Genomic DNA, 22,755 nt, shown 5'->3' with positions numbered 1-22,755 from the left:
CCTGTGTAAGTACCATCTTGCTGAGCCCAGTCAACACCAAATTATGAAAGAGGATACCAAAACAAATGTTGCTGTTCTAGTTCTTTACACTAGACGGCAATTTGTTAAACAGTGATAGATAACTGGAACATTAAATTGACATATCTTTACTTACATTAATGTAATACATTTTCAGTTATATATAAAGGGGAGACTAAGAATGTAACGCTTTGAAAGTAACTATTGCCCAGGAAATGGAGTCAGTATAACATAGTGGTAAATGGTTCATATTCTGTACCTAGATAGCTTTGATACTAGTCCCTACAAAGTGCCCCCCCAAAATCAAGTGCTGGAAACTCATCTTGGGTGCAGCAGTGTTGGAATGGGGGCTGGTGGGGGTGTTCAGGTCCTGATAGCTCCATCCTCCTGAAGGTCCTAAGCTGTGCTTCCCAGACCCGATCCTCCCTTCTGCTCTTCTGTCAGGTGAGGACATGGCAAGAGGCCCCGCCCTCCAAGGCCAACTCCTTGATCCTGGACTTCCCAGCCTCCAGAGCTGTGAGAAATAAATTCTCTTCTTTAAATGAGAGAGAGAGAGAGAGAGAGAGAGAGAGAGAGAGAGAGAGAGAGAGAGAATATTAGAGGTTCCTAGGACTGGAAAAAGGAGAATGGTGAGGCACAGGGCTTATTTTCAGGATGCTAAAATTCTCTAATCTTGATTTCAATGGTGAGTCTACAATTCAGTGAGAGTCCTGTGGGCTCACTGAGCATTATGCTTATTGCTGAATTGTATGATATGTGATTTATGTGAAAACAAGATTGCCACCACACCAAAAAAAAAAAAAATCCATTGAAGGAAGTCATCCCCAAATGCTGATTCACCAGGATCATGACTACATTTCTGCTTCTGTACAAAGAAGCTGCAAACAAAAGTAACATGTCACATGCCACTGTTCTTACATTATTCTAACATGTCAACTAAAACATAAGTGACACTTACATGTAAGGTCATTAACTCTTAACTACAGGAAAGCACTCAGAAAGGAATCATGGCACATCTACATATGGACATGAGGTCATCTACCATCTGCTTTTCCCACTTGGCAGTCAGACACTCTATTAGTGTATGTATTTACTTAGGTGTGTACAAGTTATATTTTAACTAATGATTTCTGCTTGGATATCAGCAAGAGCAGAGGGAATCCAGTGTGAAAGGAAGTCTTGCATCTCACCAGGATGTCTACGAAAATGACGGCAGTTCTGCTCCTGTTACAGCTGAGTAGTCACTTTGGTTCTGGAAGTTGTGGGAAGGTGCTTGTGTGGCCAATGGAATACAGCCATTGGATCAATATAAAGACAATATTGGATGAACTAGTCCAGAGGGGTTATGAGGTGACTGTTCTGAAACCCTCAGCTTCCATTTTTCATTATGTTAAAGAAGGATCTGCTATTAAATTTGAGATTTACCCTACAACAATATCTAGAAATGACTTAGAGGTTTATTTCATTGAAACAATCAGGAAGGTGATTTATGAGCTGTCAAAAAAAATCAATTTGGACACACTTTTCACTGTTGCAAGAAATGATGTGGGAATATTCTGAGTACTTTGAGACACTCTGTAAAGAAGTAGTTTTCAACAAGAATCTTATGACAAAACTACGCGTGGATCCAAGTTTGATGTCATTCTTGCAGATGCATTTGGTCCCTGTGGCTAGCTGCTAGCTGAGCTACTTTAAATACCATTCATGTACACTCTTCACTAATTGTCTGGCTACACGTATGAAAAATATAGTGCAGGACTTTCATTCCCTCCTTCCTATGTACCTATTTTGTCAGAATTAAGTGACCAAATGACATTCATGGAGCAAAGACATGTTGCATGTGTTTTATTTTGATTTTTGGTTCCAAACATTTAATGAGAAGAAGTAGAATCAGTTTTACAGTGGAGTTTTAGGTAAGCCCTGTTTTCTAATAGCAATGTAAATTCCAAAATTTGCCATGTCTTTGAAAGTGAGCCTGAAGGAATATGAAATCATATAAGTTAATCTTTTAAAAGATTAACTTTAGGGGCTGGGATTGTGGCTCAGAGGTAGAGCGCTGGCCTAGCCTGGGCAGGACCCGGGCTCGATCCTCAGAACCACATAAAAATAAAGGCAGTGTGTTGTGTCCATCTACACCTAAAAAATAAATATTAAAAAAAATAAGAAGGACTATAAAGAGATACTTTAAAAAAAATATTAACTTTAAAAATCTTTTTAAAATATTTTACCACAATAATACATTAAACTCAAAACATGAACAAAAAGTTTAAATTGTAGAGTCAGTTTGAAATCTTTGGACACAACAGAAAGTCACACACACACACAAAATAAACCACTGAGGACTTCCTGAGGCAGTCACACATATTTATTACCATTTTATTATCCATTTGGTTTCATCTTCAAAAGCAATAATTTTAAATGTCACTGAATGTCTTCATGAGTATAGACTACAGATTGAGAACCTCTACAGATATTTCTGGAACAATCATCTCTGTAGCTTTGAGGAAACTGTCTTCATATTGGTAGGTTAGTTTCCTCATTTATAAAGTCAATTATTTTGTTACTTTATTCATCTTTCACATTGTGTCTTTCTTATATGTCCACATGAATATGAGCAATAAGTATATATACATAAATATGTATACACACACATTAGCTTTATTAAATCGCACACACTTTTAAACATATTTGGCTTCATTATTAAAAGTTCTTTCAGATACTTACCAGACATATGCATTTCCACCTGACAACTTTCTGATGTCCTATAGATTTGTATTCTTTTTCCTGTTCAGGACTACCCACTACATTTTTAGAGACAATGTCAAAAGCAGATATCTAGTTCATTAGAACCTATTGGTATTTGGAATTTCCTCGCCCAACCCTACCAAATGTTGATTTCATTGGAGGACTCCACTGCAGACCTGCCAAACCTCTGCCTAAGGTAAACTTGTTTCCATTTAGTTGGTTCTGTTGTCCTTGCGTTTTCACCAGAAATGATCCTCTGTTTTCACTCAGAATGTCTCATTCTGTGGGAAAAAAAAAGTTATAGTAATGGGGTAATGAGACCTGCAGATAGAAATTCTTATGTGTCTATGCCACATAAGTATGTGAATTTCATTTTTATTACAGTAGAAAAGAAAAGCCTGGGGGACTTTTGAGGATGAGGTCAGTTAAATGAAAGTCTTCATTATTCAACATATAAAAAAATATTAGTCATATATAATGACAAATTATAGTGAAAATATAATTCAAACAACTGACTAGAGTGTATCATAGGAAAGTTCCAGATATGCAGAGAAACAAAGTAGCATAGACTTTGCTCTCAATTTTCTTACATTTTACATTGAAAGACAAATTATGAACAACAAAGAGAAAGTTTTTGAAAATATTATAATAAGGAAAGACCACAGGTATTTCTTATCTACCCCAAGCCTATAGGGGAATCTCAGGAAGACTCCCTCAGAGAACATGGGTCTCCACACCTTAGCTGACTGGCAGAAAGAGATGGAGAAATACATACTTCACAATTAACAAAGAGCATAAATTTTACATATATGAGGAATATCTATTAATTTGAGCTACATGTATGTGTAGTCTGATTTTAGCTTACAATTGTAAAATATTTATAAGTATTTAGGATAATACGGCTTATGAAAAACCTTAAGAATCTCATGTATTTTTAGCAAATACCACACTTTTATGATTATAATACCTAGCACAGATTTTTTTTTCACTATTAAATGATCACTTCAAAGAGATTTGTGTGTGTGTGTGTGTGTGTGTGTATGTTTCTGGGGACCAAACCTAGGGCTTTGTGCAAGCAAGACAAACACTCTACCAACTGAGTTATATCCTCAGTCCCTGAGAGACTCTTTTTGTCTACCCTTTTACTGGCAGTAACATCGTATTTTCTGATCTCATTGAACATTTTAAATCCAAATATCTGTTTTTAAAGCCAACCTTTGAAACTATTTGTGGATATTCAATTCCCAAAGCACACCTAAGAGTATTGGAAGTTCTGGGCAGTTCAATTATATTTTTTAAAAGATTTCTCCATTTATGTTAAGGGGAAATGACACTGTCAATAAAAGGGGTAAGAGAGGAGGTCCAGAAAGAGAACAAGAAGGATGAAGAGCAGGCTAAGTGCTAGGTGAGGGTCAGTGGATAAAAGATTACTAAGAACAAACATCAGAAGTTAAGGATATTCTGGCCAAATGGTATCACAAGATTCTTCTTGAAGATAGGGCATGGTACTCCAACATCACAACTGACAAATTTCCTAGTGTTCCATTTAAGTGCTTTTAGTGATGGCACAGACATCAACATCACAGTCTTGATGATTTCTTAGAGCAAGACATGAAACCAGCCAGCTTCAACTGGTGGGAATTCTTTAGAGAGTCACCAAAAAAAAAAAAAAAAAAAAAACATCTGGGAAGTCAGGATATCATTCCCAGTGGTCCATGACAGAAAGCAGAAACAATGGACACTTTAGTTTGGTGAGGAACCTGGAATTGAAAATTCAGTAAGGATAAACACAACATGGCCCAGTCCAATTTACAGGTTAAAACAACACAAACGGTGTATCATGGTATTCCATTGAAACATAAAATTTACCTACAACTACTCAAATCCATTTCTGAACAATGATAAATAAAGTAAGGTAATACTTCCTGATAAAATATGCTTTGTTTCATTGGATTGGTCAGATTAGTTTCACAAGTGAAGCAAAAATGGAAATTGACCATAATGACTTTGGGGTTTGCCTTGCCAGATCTCTTCAAAAGGAATCTCATATTAGAATTCTAAAAGCCTTCTGAAGCTGGGAAGCCTGGAAAGCCAAGTTCGACTTCAATGCAAAGAGCACTCATAATGTTGTTTCCAAATTGTGCAGAGATTAAAACAAGAGAAGTCAATAAATGTTTCATTTCCATTAACAAAAGTGTAAACTACAAATTTGTTACATAGAAAAATAGCATAAAACAAAAGAAAAAGGGATGCCTTGAATCATGAAACTAAAACATCAAATTCCAGCAAAATCTCAAACAAGAACATCACAAAATACTATAATTGTTCTTTATCAGATCATCCATTCCCAAATCTGCTTCATCTAGGGTTAGCAGGTTTATGAAACTGCAGAAGTTAAAGATCTGACTAAAGTCCATTTGACAAGAAAATGTTTTGTGACACATGTTTTCTTACAGGACTGTTTAGTCATTCAATAATTTCTTATGTTTCTTAACACACCCAAATATAATTAAGCTTAAAATCCACATGTAAAAATTAAATAAATGCATACTTAATTGTTTCAGTAGTTAGTCTTATTTAGAAATGGGCTACACATCTAATAAACATCTATGATTAATTTAATTTGTATATCACTAAGGTATCAAATAAACAAAAAAATTTTGGTAACTGGTTTTAGGGAGACATACTATAACAGCAACAATACTATACTAGCCCTCATCTCAAGTTATTTCCTTGTTAACTATTTGTAACCATAGGTGACTAGTAAACCCAGGGAGAATAAATATTTAGCTCATATTATACTTATGTTGGTAAATGAGAAAAACATCTGTTTTTAGTAAACCAATAACATCAACTAGTCACATTTACCAAAGATTTACTAAGTCATGTGATATTGAAAGAATTTGGGTTTTTCTACATTCCTGTTACTCTTAGGTATGTTTAATTTATGTAAGTGCTCATTTATCTCACAGTGAGTTGAAATAGATTATCATATATATGTAACATGTAACATACAGGCATACATACACATAAATAAATAAACATGTAGACACAGAGAACCTCTAACTTTCATTCTAAAATTTTAGCCACAAATCAGGCAATACAAAACTCACTGTTATTATCTCCACATAATGTTTCAGTTAAATGTGTTTCTGACAAAAATACAACAAGGTAAAATTTTTTGTTCAATATGGGTTAAAGTTTCATGGAACTAAAATAATCTGTGAAGAAGGATTTTAAGGGAGGTTGCATTTTAGGTGAGGGAGACAAGACATCTTGTGGCCCTCTGAGTGACTTTGAAGCCCATCTAAGTGGACAACATATTCAGTTTATGTCTAATTAGCTGTTTTCCTTTCAACCTCAAGTAGTTGCTTTTGGAGGATCCTGAGTTCCTTGAGAGCCCTTGCTTGAGGCAGAGGAACAAGTGACTGTCACTGCAGGAACAGAGGCGCTAAAGAGGGAAGTGAAAAGTGCAGCTCTGGGCACAGACGGAGGGAGGAGGTAGGACCTTGAAGGAGACATAGCAAAGGGTGCAAGGGCCTGAGGAGAACAGTGACATGTTAAAGGAAGAAGAAACAGGAGATGGAAAGGGAGAGGTCACCAAGGAGCAGGTTTGGGGATATCTAAAGTTTCCCTAAATAGCATTAAAGATCAAAACTGTCTGTACTAAAATCATACCAACAAGAAAGAAAGCAGAGAGAGTTGTCAAGAGCACGAAGTTGGATTTCCTGTGTGAAAAATAAAAGTGTTCTGGACATTGTTTGCATAAGAATGTGAAATACATGCATGTGTAATACTACAGAAGTTTAAACCTTTAGAAATGGTTATAACTATTTATTACATTATGTATATTTAACTTAATTTTAAAAGAGCCAAATATAATTCCTGTTAATACTTGATTTCTCTCTTTAAATAGTTGCACCAAACCTTACAATAGTCTGTGTTCTGCCTTTGCTCTGTTGTGATGGAAAAAATTATTTCCTTTACATGAAATGGAAGACTTTGTCCAGAGCTCTGGAGAGAATGGTGTTGTGGTATTTTCTCTGGGGTCAATGGTCAATAACATGATTAAAGAAAGGGCCAATGTGATTGCATCAGCCCTCGTCCAGATTCCACGAAAGGTTAGACAAAGTGCCCTAATGGTGGAGAACTATTGAATAAGTAGCCATTTAGTTGTCTTAAACTCTGTAAATGTTCTGATTATAGAAATTTTCACTGTGAAAGGTTAACTGTCATGATAGTGCAAATTTTTCTCAGAAATCACCTTTAAAACAAAAATATACACAGCAAGTTCTAAAATTGCATGAAGGGTATACTTGATTAACAACATTTTGGCATTAACATTGTGCTCAGAAAGAAATATATTTTACAGGTGCAATATTGCAGGTAGATACACAGTAATCTCCAAATTCTGCCCTGTCGTTTCCTCCTTTTACTTGCAGAATTTCTGAGGACACTACACACTACAGACATAATCAGCATGGAGTTAAATATTAGACAGTAAGTTCATCAGTGTCATATCACTAGCAGGTAATAAAAAGTCTAAAGAGCATCATACAGCATCATCATCCTATGTAATGCTGGCCTTGATTATTCCCCTAAATATTGGACGGGGCTTATATTAGTTAGAGAAAGGAAGTCCAGGGCTCACCAACCCTGAGTCCAGGTGTCCACCAAACCCAGGAGACTTAGTTTGTCCTGGTGGACATGGCCCTATTAATTTCTCAAGAAGGAAGATATAAGAGAAAAGATGGAGATCTGAACATGGATTTAGAAACTGTGACCATACAAGGATCAAACACTAATAACCTGTGGAATAAGTGGTTATAAATAATCTTCACATATCAAGAAAATGTTAATATGAAATTTAGCAGATGAGAATTAGTATAAAATACAGATTTCTAAAACAAAATAAATATGTAATTTTTTACAAATTATGCTCTAGTTTATAATTATTAATTTCTTAAATATTAGTATTTGATAAACTCATTTGTCTAATCTACTACTTATATGAAGCTACTATTTGTAAGACCTTGATTAAATATAAAAATAAGTACAGGAAAATTATGTCCTCCCTTTACATTCTCCATTTCAATAGTTCTCATTATTTATTTTCTCTTGATGTCACCTATCTTTCATTTGGTATTTAAGTATGTGAATTCTTTCTTCATCTCTTTAACATTCTATAATTTGAAATTTAACTCAACTAATAAGAGGTTTGCTTTACCCTAACAGATTATATGGAGATTTCATGGTAAGAAACCAGATACCTTAGGACCCAGTGCTTGATTTTGCAAGTAGATTCCCCAGAATAACCTTCTTGGCAAGACTCAGGAGAACAAATCTCAGAAACATGAGTAACAGCCAATCAGAAAGATAATAATTAAGTAAAACAAAATTATGAAAATTTAAGAACATTTAAGAAAATTTAAGAAAAATTCAAATTAAAAATTTCAATTTTAAAAAATTTCCTTTTAGCCCTGGGGAAAAATGAATACAGAGAAATTGTGGGCATTTTATTACATAAATTTGCCTTCTTTATAGTCATCCAAGTATCTTTGTTTCAGTGATAGTTACTTCTCACAGAGAATTTTTTAGTCACTTCCTGGATTGTCCCTTATCTTCTATTTCTACAATTTTACACCCAACCTTTGACCTACAATAGTATTATCTGAAATGCCAATAAAAAATAGCCCTGAGTCTTTTATTACAACTGACTACATGTTCCATGACAAAAAAAAAAAAAACAACAAAAAAAAGAAACAAAAAAACCACAATTTTTAAAAAAATTTTTTTAAGAAAAAAGGGTAGAATTTAATCTTTATTTACAGGACACTGTATAATACGAAATTCCACATAGAAATTCAAAACCCATGTGGAGGACACACTTCATACAGTTTGGTACTGTTCAAGTACAGTTTTATTGTAAAAAGTGCTACAATAACAAACCACATTTACAAAGCGTTCTTAGCAGAAAAATAGTAAGACAAACTTATTCCGAGCAAACTACACAATAAACTTTATGTCTCAGTGGTGTGGCCAAGAAGGTAAAATCCCAGGAGTCCTGTCCTGAACTTGGAGGGTACAGCCTTCAGAGGTAGTTTCTGGCACAACATTCTGATCGTCTTTTTTTTTTCTGCTGAAAAATACTTCTCAATCAAGTTTAAAATCTTAATCATGAAGTTATATTTCCTAAGGAAGTGTAGTCACTGCTACCTCTGATATCATAACCACAAACAACCCACTCCTTGCTACACTGAACACCTTCATAGCATGCTCTGGGACGTCATTGTTGTTTTAATTGAACACATAAACCCAGGTCCCCTCTTATGTTTGGACAGGATAGTTGTCCTACCCAGCATGTGCTCCTTTAGTTTGCCCAGGTGACAACCTTGTTTTCGTTTTACAGATCTCACGTAACATACCAACTCTTCCATGTAGTCTTCACTTACCTCACTAGTGGACATAGGTGCCTCTTGCCCCAAGATTTGAAAGTAATTGCAATATAGATCATAGTTGTAATAATCTACTACCTAGAAAACTATCTTTAGTGTTTTATATTATATATTTGACACTTTTTTTCTGACATAAATAATTTCCCTTGATTTGTTCCAATCCTAGGTCATCCAAAAACCAAAGCTTTCATAACTCATGGTGAAACCAATGGCATCTGTGAGGCCATCCATCATTGGATCCCTCTGGTGGGCATTCCCTTATTTGTGGGTCAACCTGATAATGTCATGCACATAAAGGCCAAAGGAGCAGCTCTTAGATTGGATTTTATTACAATAACAAGTATAGATTTACTCAATGCATTGAATACAATCATTAATGAACCTTCGTAAGTATAACAATTTTTTCAGTAAAGTAATATTTATAATTAGGTACCCTTGACAATGAAAAAAGATTTATTCTTCTTTTGAGTCTAATATTAATAACTAAAATTATTTAATTCTCTGAAATGTGCTTTTATTCTCAACCAATCATTTTACATTGCAAATTATCTTACAAATTTACTTAATTAAAAGTACTAGTTATTAGTACATTATTTAATGTGATACTAAAAAATTTTTACTGTAAAGCTAAATATAAAGAACACAGTTTTTACTAATATGACAAGAGAAGAGAAGAACAATGCAGTTGAAGAAATAAGATACTTCCATTTGATACCTAAAATTTCCAAAACTACCACCTTTTTTAAAATCATATATACTTATTTGGTATGGCAGAATAATTTGATATATGTATGTAATATGGAATGACCTAATCAGGGAAATTTTTATTTCCATCTTCTTAAACATTCGTAACTTCTTCTGCTAAGAACTGTCAAATTCTTCTAATTCTTTATAAGATGCATCAGAAATTGTAAACAATAGTTACCTACTGTGCTTCAGAAGAGTAGCACTTATTCCCTTCTACTTAACTGGAGCTTGATATGTGCTTTTCAATTTTTCTGCAGACCCTCTTGCTCCTATACTTCCTGGCCTCTAGTTACTACTCTTCTACACTCTACTTCTATTAAATCAACTTTTTAGATTTCCACATGTGAATAAGAAAATGCAGTACTTTTCTTTTGGTGCCAGTTGATATGATTTAGCATAATGGCTTCCACTTCCATCCTTGTTAGTTAAAATGACAATATTTCATTCTTTTAAAATCCAGCTGTGTGTGGATATATATCATGTTTGCTTCTGCCATCATTGAATAATGAACACTTCTACTGACTAGCTTGACTGTTGTGAATATTGCTGCAGGTAAACATGGAAGTTCAGGGACCTCTTTGATAAACTGATTTCGTTTTCATTGTGTTAGTATTCAGTAATGCGAAAGCTGAATCCTATGGTAGTTCTATTTTCAGATATTTGGGGAAATTCCATGTTCTCTTTGCCATAGTGGCTGTACAAATTTGTATTCCTGTCAATGGACTATAAGAGGCCCCCATCCTCTTCTACTCCTCCAGCATTTGTTATTTTTTGTCTTTTTGATTATGACCATTCTATCCAATGAGATCATCTTTCATTGTTGTTGTTGTTGTTGTTGCTGCTGCTGCTGCTGCTGCTGCTGTTGCTGCTCTTTTGGCATGTTGAAGATTGGTGTTTTTTCAAAGTTTGAGTAGAAACCTACAAAAGAGTTGTGAAATCAGTCTTGTGGATTGATTGTTGTTTGATTTACACTTCACTGATTGCCAAATAAGTGGCAGGATTTTAAATTCCTAGCAGCAGTGTAGGAGATTTCCAGTTTTTCCACATCACAGCTTAAACTTGTCATCATATTTTTCTTTTTTCTTTTTGTACCAGGGATTGAACTCAGGGGCACCCAGCCATTGAGCCACATCCCCAGTCCTTTAGAGACCACTAAGTTGCTTAGCATCTCGTAGTTGCTGAGGCTGGCTTTGAACTCAAAATCCTCCTGGCTCAGCCTCCTGAGCTGCTGGAATTACAGCCATGTGCCTCAGTGCCTGGCCCATCTTCTTTTTATTACACGCATCCTAGTGGTTATGAAGTGGCATCTCATTGTGATCTTGATTTGTATTTCACAGGTTGATTAAAATGATGAATGATTGTTCATATGCATACTAGATATTCATGTTTACTCTTTGTAGAAACAATTATCCTAGTCTTTAAATCCTTTCTTAATTAGGTTATTTGTCTTCTTAATATCACACTGTTTATAGTCTTTATGATGAAGACATCTCCATCATGAGATATTTGATTTACATGTATTTTCTTCCATTCTGAATAGATAACTTCATCACTTTTGTAATGGTGCACTCTGGAAAACAAATACTTTCAATTTTGATAAAATATATTTTATAATCAAATTTCCCCTTGATACAACAAAAATTGTTCCATAATATGTGTAGTGCTTAGATTTCTACCATCAAGTCAGTATTGATTATGACTACCAATACTCATTATTTAAGGAGGGTATCACCTATAGGGATACTTTGACAATGTATTATCAAAAAAGAAATTCGTAGCAATTTTGAATGGTAATAGTAAATTAAAAGCAGATGAGAACAAATAAAAATAAACATAATGCAAGTTGGAAAAATGGTAAAGAAAATATGAAATAAACTGGTATATTTAAATATGAATATATCAATATCAACATTAATTATTAATTATTAATGAGATCATTAAAAGATAAAGATTATCAGACTGGATACACTTTTTTATAAAATTTGCTTAATTGCATTTCCTAGAAAGGCTATAAGTAAAGAGATAAAAGATTTCAAGTCTCAATCAAGCTTTTGCAGCTGGCCATGGTGGTACATGCCTCTAATTTTAGTGATTTGTGAGACAGAGGATTGTGAGCTCAAGGTAAGCCTCAGCCACTTAAAGAGACCCTGTCTCAAAGTAAAATATAAAAGGATTAGGTGGTAGAGCACCTCTGAGTTCAATAATCAGTACCACAAAATAAATAAATAAATAAATAAGCTGTTGTAGCTATATTAATGTCAATAGAGTAGACAAAACTGACTAAATATAAAAAGAATATTTCTTAATTTATGAGTCATTCAACATAAATTGAACCTACTAATAAAATCTTAAATAACAATATATGTAAATGCACAAATTTATAGTCATAATGGTAGGTCTTTTAAAAACTTTTATTGATAACACAGAACATAATGGAATATAATATTTATACTTGAAGAACATAATTAATAAATGTAACCTGATATGTGTGGGTATGCCATAAAACTGACTTAGTAAATTAGAAATGATTAGAATTCAAAAATATATTTACCAGCCATATTGGAATTAAATTAGAAAACAAAAATGTAAAGAGAAAAGTTAACTCAATAAACCTCTAAGTTTGGGAAATTAAGTAATATACTTCTAAATAATTTAGATTCCACAAAGAAATCACAATAATACTTCCATTTTTATCTCAGCAATATCACTCCCAGGCATATAAGCAACAGAACTATATGAATATGAAAACTATATGAATATGAAAACTATATGAATATGTATTTTCTATATACAAAAATATATATAAGCATTGGTGAAATTTAACAACCCAAATATCCATCAATCATAATATGAAGAGAAAATCTGTGTCAATGACATATAATGGAATATTATACACCAATGGAATTAAACAACTGCCACACAAATTATAGACACAAATGAGCATGTACAATACTATTCCCATATATAAACAAGCAGAACTAATCTATGGTATTAGCAGTCAGAAAAATGATTACTTGGGGCTAGGGCTGTAGCTCAGTGGCAGAGCGCTAGCCTAGGACAAGTGAGGCACTGGGTTCGATCCTCATCACCACGTAAAAATAAACAAATAAAATAAATGTATGCTGTCCGTCTACAACTACAAAAATTTAAAATAAAAGAAAAAAAAAAGAAAAGTGCTTACTCTAGGGAAAGGAATAATAATGCTAAACAAGTCCAAAAAGAAGGAGTACTTTTGAGCAGATGTGAAATCCAAAATCATGATCTGACTAGTATATACAATGGCATCTTAAAATTTACAGCATTTTTGTTATATTTCACATTTAAATTCTTATTTAAAAAAATATATATAATGTATTTTAAAATTCTAGGGATACAGGTCACATAAACACACAACACAGAGGAGCTGCCTAGAGGTGCTATCCTTTCTGAGAGATAATGTTTAGACAAATGCATCAATTAAAAGGTAGAAGAAACAAAACTTTGGGAAGTTTCAGGGAAGTATGCTGTAGGAGAGGAGAGGGAACAGAATGTTCAAGGTGCCAAGATGAGAACATGTTTGATGACTTCATGAAAAGCTAAAAGAAAACAATATTCCTGTAACAGAATATGCACAAGAAGAATGATAGGAGGAAATGTTTCCTGTATGTGACCTTTTGTGGTCCAGTAGTCCAAAGAATATATCTGGATATGATTCTAAGTATGATGATAAGGGAAAATTTGGGGGCAGGTGCTGTCACAGTCTGGCATGACTACTAGGTGGAAATCAGACAGTAGAGGGCACTGAAAAAAAAAAAAAAAAGAAGAGTAAAAACAGAGACTGATTGAAAGTCATTTCACACACTATGATAATTTCTCTTCAAAGACTTCAAGATGATCATCTCATTTGTATTTAACTATGTTATTTATAGTGCTTAGAATGAATTATTATCATTTTCTCTGCTGCAAAAGATTTCTCAATCAGCCTTCCATTTTCATTTTGGAAAATATTTGTCAATAAGAAAATTCCAAATTAAAAGCTAAACATTCTACAATGATCTAAACAAAAAACACACAAAGTCTATGGCTATTCTTTGCATTCAGGCCTTTGTTCATGGCAGGAAAGTGCTCTACCACTAAGCTACATCCTCAGCCCTTTTTGTTTTATTTTGAGACAATGTCTTGCTAAGTTGCCCAGGCTTAGCCTTGAACTTGTTATTCTGCCTCAGCCTCCCAAATAGCTGGGATACAGGCCTGTGCTACCAAACTGGCCCTTCTGTGTCTATTCTATGGCACTTGTTTAGATTCAGTTTTATGAGCATTTCTAAAAACCTTTCATAGACTTAATATACTTATGCAAACTAACTTACTTTAAATATTCGTGTCTTATGGTTTGTTGAATATTTACTAATAAAAAAATTCAAAAAGAACATTTAAATGTTTTATAATTATTTTCTAGTTTGACAGGGGAAAGATAAACTATAAGAGTTAGGATTTTTAATACACATTTACATTCCCTAGGACCAGGGTCCAAATTCATTATTTTAAACGTAGCTACTTATCACAGAGAATTCTCCAAAAACTTCCTGGAGTGTCTATCTCCTTGTTCTGCAACCTTATACCTACCCCTTCTATGTACTGTAGGGGTATTTCAAATGCCACTGAAAAATAGATGTCCCTTTTTGTTATCTGTGACTCTATTTTCTATGGGGAAAAAATTCACAATCTTTATCATGAAGTCATAATATTTGACACTATGGAAAAGCTTTTTTTCTTCCTCTGATTTGGGCACCACTTCACCCCACTTCCCTGTACACACTACTATAATATTCAATGACATTGCTATTTCTTTAAAAGAATGCATTTTGGGCTGGGGCTGGGGCTCAACAGCAGAGTGCTCGCCTAGCATGTGTGAGGTCCTGGGTTTGATCCTCAGCATCACATAAAAGTAAATAAATAAAATAAAGGTATTGTGTTCGACTATAACTAAAAAATAAAATATTTTTAAAAAGAATGCATTTTAACATGAATCCTCCCACCCCCCCTTTTTTTGTTTTTGCACGTTTCTGCTTTTATCAGTATATGCTCGTCCATTTTTTCCATCTACCAATCTTGTATTCCTTGTTCAAGTCTCATGTCGCACATTACCTCTTCCATGTAGCCTTCACTTTCCTCGCAATGGTGTTAGGTGCTTCCTTCCCCAAAACATGAAAGCAATTGTAATGCAGTTGCATATATATTGTATGTTTTCTAGGAAAAAAAAAATTGCCTCTTTTAGTGCCTAATAGTGTTCATTTCTCATTTTATTTCTAAAGGCCCTTGATCTAAAAGTCTTCTGAATTGACAAAGGAAGCGACCAGCTACAACCAGCAATGTACAGCCAAAAAGCCTATTTGACAATGTTGCTGTGAACTGAGGTTGTGATTGTAACTTCTTTTTATAAATGGTTGTTTGTTTGATTCAAAAGTTTGTGAAGACAGAAAAATAGAGAAAGAGGAAATAGAACTGAGGTCACTAGACATAATTCAATCAACTACCAAAGGATGACAAGATTATCACTTATGTTTTCCAAAACATGTGCCTTCTTGATTTCCCAAATGTTTAACTCTTGGTTCAGCATTAAGCAATGTAAAAATCTAATTTCAAAAATCTTCAAATAAATCTACTTTAATTCTGACATGTGTAATTTCATAACTTAAATGAGACTCATTGGAGCCTTAGCCTATTGATCTGAGATGATCATAAATCTGATGTTTTTACTGTATGCTTTCAGAAACACTATTTCAATAAAATGCAAGTGAGTATAACATATGTTCTTGTCAAAGAAAAGCAGAGCATGACACTACTTAAAAATGGCATGAAAATGTTATTCTGATTCTTGTAGCAGGAGACACTCCTGTATTAACTGAATTCCACTCCAATTATCTAAAGGTAACTGAGGTTTTCAAAGGGAGAACAACTAGGAAGCAAAATGAGACAATAGGTAAGTGAAAAGGGGGGAGACCAAAAAGGTTCTTGAGGATTTTTTGAAATGGAAAATTACAGAATGGGTAAGTGAAAAATTTACCGAAATGGCTTGACTAGTGTGGGTTGGACATTTTATATTTTGGGTTGAATCCCATTTTCTTGGACAAATATTCAGCATGGTAGCTGTGGTCACCTTTATGGCTAAACTTTGGTCATGCATCTTAGCACAGGGTTTAGTCAAGCTCTTTGTGCAGCATGGAAATTTACAGTTTGGGCTGGGATTGTGGCTCAGTGGTAGCGCGCTTGCCTAGCATGCATGAGGCACAGGGTTCGATTCTCAGCACCATGTATAAATAAAATAAATGTCCATCAAAAAATAAAAATTTAAAAAAAAAGAAATTTACAGTTCACCCCTCATAATATACAAGACACTTTTCCATGGAAATATTGTTTCAGAAGTTCTGAATGGTCTTAACTAGCTACCTACCTAAAACTACGCAACTCAATAAAATATTTAAGTAGAAAGACAAAAGATTTTTACATAGTTTTTAAGTATGCTGGAGTACTTCCTTTATTAAAAGTACCATTGTAATTGATTAGTAAGACAAATTTAAAGAAGAGACTCTTTCTCTTTAATTAAGATTGACAAGTGGGACCCAGCCAAGTTGAGTTGAGTTCCTCTGAATTATAATATAGAAGTTACCTTATATTGTAGATGTTGCTCTTTCTGGAACATATAAGATCTCTCCTTTCTTAATTTTATTTCCTCATAGGAAATAAATAGTTCCAACTATTTTAACAGCTAAGATATTGATATGAAAAATAGAAACATAATATTTTATCAATTCTTTCTTATATCACATATAAAAATGAATTGAAGATGGAATCAAGAAACAAATATTGACTGGGTATGGTGGTGCATGCCTGTAATTCCAGCAACTTGGGACACCTAGGCAGGAAGAGAGCAAGTTTAAGGCCAACCTGTGCAACTTAGTAAGATACTGTCTCAAAATTAAAAAAAAAGAAAGAAAGAAAAGAAAAGAAAAGAAAAGAAAGGACTGGAGATGTAAGTTCAGTAGTAAAGTGTTCTTTGGTTTCGTACCAAGGAACTCCCCCTGACAAAAAAAAAAAAAAAAAGCACCTAAATATTGTATGGAACATACAATAAGATCCTATCCCATGATATAGAAAGTATTTTATATGTCCAGAAGGTCTCAAAATCTTATCTTTAAATAGAGATAATTATAGTCTTTGAATTCACAATAAAGTTTGTAAACCACCATGAAAAGAAAATGTGGTATATGTACTCAATGGAATATTACTTAGCTTTAAAGAAGCGTGAAATCATGTCATTTGCAAGTAAATGAATGGAGTTGGAGAATATCATGCTTAGCGAAATAAGTCAATCCCACAAAACCAAAGGCCAAATGTTTTCTCTAATATGCAGATGCTAATTCACAATAGAGGGGGGGCACTTGGGAAGAATAGCATTACATTAGCTTAGGTAGAGGGAAGTGATAGGAGGGAAGAGGAGGGGATGTGGGGTTAGGAAAGATAGTAGAATGAAACAGACAGTATTACTGTATGTATATATGTGACCACATGATGAATATGACTCTGAAACATGTACACTCAGAAAAATGAGAAATTATATCCCATCTATGTATGATATGTCAAAGTGCATAAATGCATTCTACTGTCATGTATAACCAATTAAAAGAAATTTTTAAAATGATTTTAAAAAGAGAAACCAAGTTAAGAGCAGTTCTTTTGCTTGACAAGATATATGTTTAAACAACTGGATGGGGCTGGGGATGTGGCTCAAGCGGTAGCACGCTCGCCTGGCATGTGTGCGGCCCAGGTTCGATCCTCAGCACCACATACAAACAAAGATGTTGTGTCCGCCAAAAACTAAAAAATAAATATTAAAAATTCTCTCTCTCTCTCTCTCTCTCTCTCTCTCTCTCAAAAAAAAAAAAAAAAAAAAACTGGATGGAACAAAGACTTAATTAGTTGTTTTTCCAAGATGGAAAATAATTTATAGAACTCTTCTTACAGGGGAGGAAAGGGGGAAATACTGGGGAATGATATTAGCCAAATTAAATTGTAGTATTGTGTGCATGAATGAATATGTAACAACAAATCCCACATTAGGTACAACTATAATAATTTACATTATGGCAGTGGTCCATAAAAGTGCCTCTAACTTTGCGTCCTCACCAACATTTGTCATTTTTTGTCTTTTTGACTACTGCCCTCTTAACTGTGGTTAGATTATCTCTTTTGGTTATTGTTTTCATTTGTGGTGAAGGTGTTCCTGCACCCACTGTCTGACAGGGTCACAGTGTGGGGGATACTGCAGCAGGGCCACACCATCTGGAAACCAGAACCATGGGGAATGTTAAGTGTTTTGTTTATGATACTTATGATATGAATAATAGGGCATATGTCAATCAATAATAAAAGTACACATTGCCTGAGATTGCAGGAAAATTCCCAGAATGAGACTAAGGATACAATTAAGACATGCCACAAGGTGTGTTTCAATATCTCTCAGGATACAAACAATAGTGTTATTCCTCAAGAAATTCAAGGGAAAAAGATTGCAAATCAAAGTTCCTGAGAAAAGCTTAACAGTTTACAGTAAGCCCCCTGTTCTAAAGCTACAACCTGTGCAACATATATTCCCCCCACTAACAAACCGTCCTCTGCCTTACACAGGAATTCATGATGAGAATGGAAAACACATAGTTAATATAAATGACAAATGGGTTGAGGTGCAAAGCCTTTTCTTTAGTTAAAGATTACAAAGACATAAGAATTGGTGTGTTTTGACCAAGGATCAAGGAAACTCTGTAAGAAAGCAGTTAAGTAGGTCATATGGAAAAAAAGAAAATTACCTCGGAAATTAAAAATAAAAAATGTAAAATTAACATAGACATATTTTAGAGGCACTTCAGAGTAGTAGGCTTTTTAAGTAATAGACTTTCACTATTTTAAGTGTGTTTTACTGGGATTTTAGTTTAGAAGTAAGAAAGCTTACCAATAATCATAAGTATGCTTTAAAGTCAAAGGTTGATGAAATAAGTATAGGTAGGCTTTAAAGTTTAAAGTGAATAATAGGTTGGGAGACATGTAGTCTAGCTACGTAGTCTAACACCTAGTGATTGAGGTAAACATGTAAAAGCTTAATCATGATTGGCTAAGGTTACAGGAAAATATTTTAAACAATGCACTCAATATCTTAAGTAATCAATGTATGTCAAAAAAGATTGTAACTCTTGAAAATTATGTAAATCGAAGAAGTTTCGGGCTTTGAAGCTATCCATTAACTACCTGGAAAAAAAAAAAAAAAAACCTGTAAAAAAGGTATAAAAGTAAAGGCCCCCTCTAGAGGCAGCAGATTTTTTTCTGGAGGCTGCTTGTAACTTGTAACCTGTTTTTCCTCTCTCCCCCCACCCTTTTTCAGGACCCCTGGACCCCCTGCCAGGGCTGGACTCAGGCACCTTTGCATTTCTTTAGGGATTAGTGATGAGGAGGATGTTTTCATTTCCTATTTGCCCATTTCTGTTTCTTGAAAAATGTAAATTCAGATCATTTATTCATTTTTAAGCAATCATTTTTTCCTAAAGAGACTATAGACTTCCTCATATGTTCTGGATATTAAAGTTTTATAGAAGAAATGATAAATGATAACTATAACAGATTATTTGAGACATAGTTTCCATGGCTTAACTTTTATGTGTTTAAGTTGTTAAAGTCAAGTTGTTTAAGTATTTTTACATAGGGAAAAGTGCCTCATCAAAAAATAATTTAAGAAAATTTGTCACCAAATAAGAGACCTCATATTCTTTATTTAAAAAAAAAGAAAAATCTCCCTTAACCTCACCTCTCCACAACCACTAATATAATTCAAGTGTCTATAGATAATTATTTAATGCATATTTCAAGAAAATCTAGTTGTACAATATTTAGTAGACTGCAATCAGGTTATTTTACTTAGCATGTTTTTTTTTTTTTTATTTTGTCCATATTATCCATATATAATTACTTGATTCTGTTTTTTGCTGAATAATGTTCTTTGTATGGAAATACTACATTTTACTTATCCATTCATTTCATCACAGACATTTGGTTGTTTTCAATTTTGACTGTTATTAACAAGAATATATATATTCTTATATAATCAATATATTTGTATATTATATAATACAATTGAGTAAGCATACATTTTCATTTCTCCTATATAGTTTGGAGGAGTGGAATTACAGCCTCACGTGTAAACTTCATGTCAGTGAGTAAATCCCAATCAGTATTCCAAACTAGTGGCAGCATTTTACTTTCCCACCAGCAATATAGTACTGTTTGCATTTCTCTATATCATTGCTAAAACTTGCTATCATATGGGCTCCTCATTATAGCTATGCTAGTAATTATAAAATGGTATCACTTCCTTGTGATCTTAATTTTCATTTATCTATAGTTAAAGATTATGAGCATGTTTTCTTGTTTTTATGTGTTATGTGTATTTATTCTTTGGAGAAATGTCTATTCAAATTCTTAAACTCATTAATAAATATGATATCTGTCTTCTAATGTTTCCATTGCAAGGAGTTTGTATGTATTATGGACACAAGTCCATTATAAGATACTTAATTTGAAAATATTTTTTCCATTACAGAATGAAAGATCTACCTACTACAGATGGATATATCAATTTCTTCATAGTGCACTTTGAAGCATTGAAGTGTTTAATTTTAGTTAAATATTTCTTTAATTACCAAAATTTCCAAAATTCTAATGGAAGTGACAAGGTAAAGTGCATAGTGCCATACACATCTACATTCAAGTCAACATTCATCATTACTATCAGTAATTTTACTGTATAAGGAAGTCATCACCCAAAGGAATACTTTAACAATGTATGAGCAAAAAAAAAAAAAAAGAGTAATAAAATTCAATGGAAAAGTACTTTAAAGGTAAAAAAAAAAAAAATAGCATAGAAATGTAATGCATGTGAGAAAGACAGAAATGAATATAAAATAAAATGGTGAATTGAACTGTGAAGGTATTAAAGTTTACATTAATTACAAAAACTGGAATTATTATCAAAGAATGTAAGACCATATTTTTTAAAACTATTTACCTTGTTTATAAGACATTCTGAATTTAAGTATACAAGAAGGCTATAAGTGAAAAGGTAAGAAAATCCTACTTAACCCATAATCAAAATAAGCAATTTTACTTCTAATAATATCATAGTTATCATCCAAAATAACAACTAAAATTAAATATTAATATTTTGTAATATTATTTGATGTCTTTCCAATGTATAGCATTTTCAGTTTTATGAATCTACTAAATAATTTTCAAAGTAAACAAGTCTAAAGTAACAAAAAGAAAAAATACACAGAAACAATTGACATGATACAATGATTTTTGAATACTTTTTTAATAAGACAGAAATTATTTTAAAAATTAATGAATACAAGTGCACATAAGATTGGTAGAACCTAACGAATACAACCTAAGTGATGAATGTGTATTTATGACATAAAACCTTTTAGTAAATTTGAAAAGGTTGAAATCACAAAAAAAATATATTGTGCAGGCACACAGGATTTAAGAGAGGAAAAAAATGAAAATATTTAACTAAATAACCTCATTTGGATATTAATCTAACTACATAAGGAGCCATATGAAAACTTTTATCACACTAGTATCAGAAGCTGGCATGTGTTTAATCAAAAAGGATCTTTCAGGTTACTGAGTGGAAATACACAGCATAAGGTAGAAAAGAAGACCAGAAATAGAATTGTTAGAAGCCATTTCACCACCAATGCCTCTTCAAAAAACATCAAGATGATCATTTTCAAATAGCACATAACTGTTCCACTTACTACACTGAGAATGGCTTACTACCACCAGGTCTAATAGAAAAAAATTGTTTTCCATTTGACCTTCCATTTTAACGTTGAAAAATATTTATCCCCCAGAAATTTTCAACTTAAAGAGATTGTACTATTTTAAATCCATTCTTTGCAACCACCATTTTTGTTTTAATAATATTTGATCTTGAAATGGAAGTAAATAAATAAATAAATCTCCAACTTAGAAGCCAAGTTTTTCAAGACAACAGTTCAAGAAAAAAACAATACTTTTAAGGCTGTCCTATGGCACTTATTTGACCCACTTTTGTAAAACTTTCAAAGAACCTTATAGAGACTTGAAAAGTTAGACCAATTAACTTGCTTCAAAAATTACTGTCTTATGATTGTCCTTTAGAGCTAAAGAGAATGTTATGAGATTATTAAGAATTCACCATGCACAGCCAGTTGAGCCGTCTTCTGGATCTAGTTTGTTGGGCACCACAAAGAAGCTTTGGGTTGCTCCCCAGGACCTCTCATACTTTCAGTACTACCCTTTAGATATGGTTGAGTTTCTGCTGGCCTGTGTGGCAACTGTGACATTCATCATCACTAAACACTGTCTGTTTTGTTGCCAGTTAGCTAAAACAGAAAAGAAAAGGGGAATAGTATATTCAGCTTGAAACCAGGAGTTCTGACAGAAGGGCATCTCCCAGTATACTCCGGCAAAAAGCTGTTACAATGCTAGAGTCGCTACTGTTGTGAGAATTTTTCACAACCTACCATAATTAACACAAAGTTTCTGTTCCAGAGATTTAATTCCTGGTTTGGGAGTATAAATATTTCAGGTCAAAGAAAAATCAAGCATTGGGGAAGAATAAATTATATGAAGCTATGTGGAAACTTAATAGTGTAATTTATTAGTCATACCAATAAACTTGATGAGCTTAATTTTGATTATTCATCAAGATAACACATAA

General features: G+C 33.4%; 1 pseudogene; it reads left to right on the top strand.

The window, feature by feature from the left end:
• The first annotated feature begins 1,201 nt into the window (after positions 1 to 1,201).
• On the top strand, positions 1,202 to 22,458 carry LOC124082253 (UDP-glucuronosyltransferase 2B31-like; annotated as a pseudogene).
• The last annotated feature ends 297 nt before the right edge of the window (positions 22,459 to 22,755 follow it).

The sequence above is a fragment of the Marmota monax genome, unplaced genomic scaffold (genome assembly GCF_021218885.2).
Source record: "Marmota monax isolate L192 unplaced genomic scaffold, Marmota_monax_Labrador192_F-V1.1 WCK01_AAM20220418_F8-fsc00132, whole genome shotgun sequence".
NCBI classification, from domain to species: Eukaryota; Metazoa; Chordata; class Mammalia; order Rodentia; family Sciuridae; genus Marmota; species Marmota monax.
Note: the sequence above shows the minus strand (reverse complement) of the source record. Positions and strands in the feature narration are given on the sequence as shown.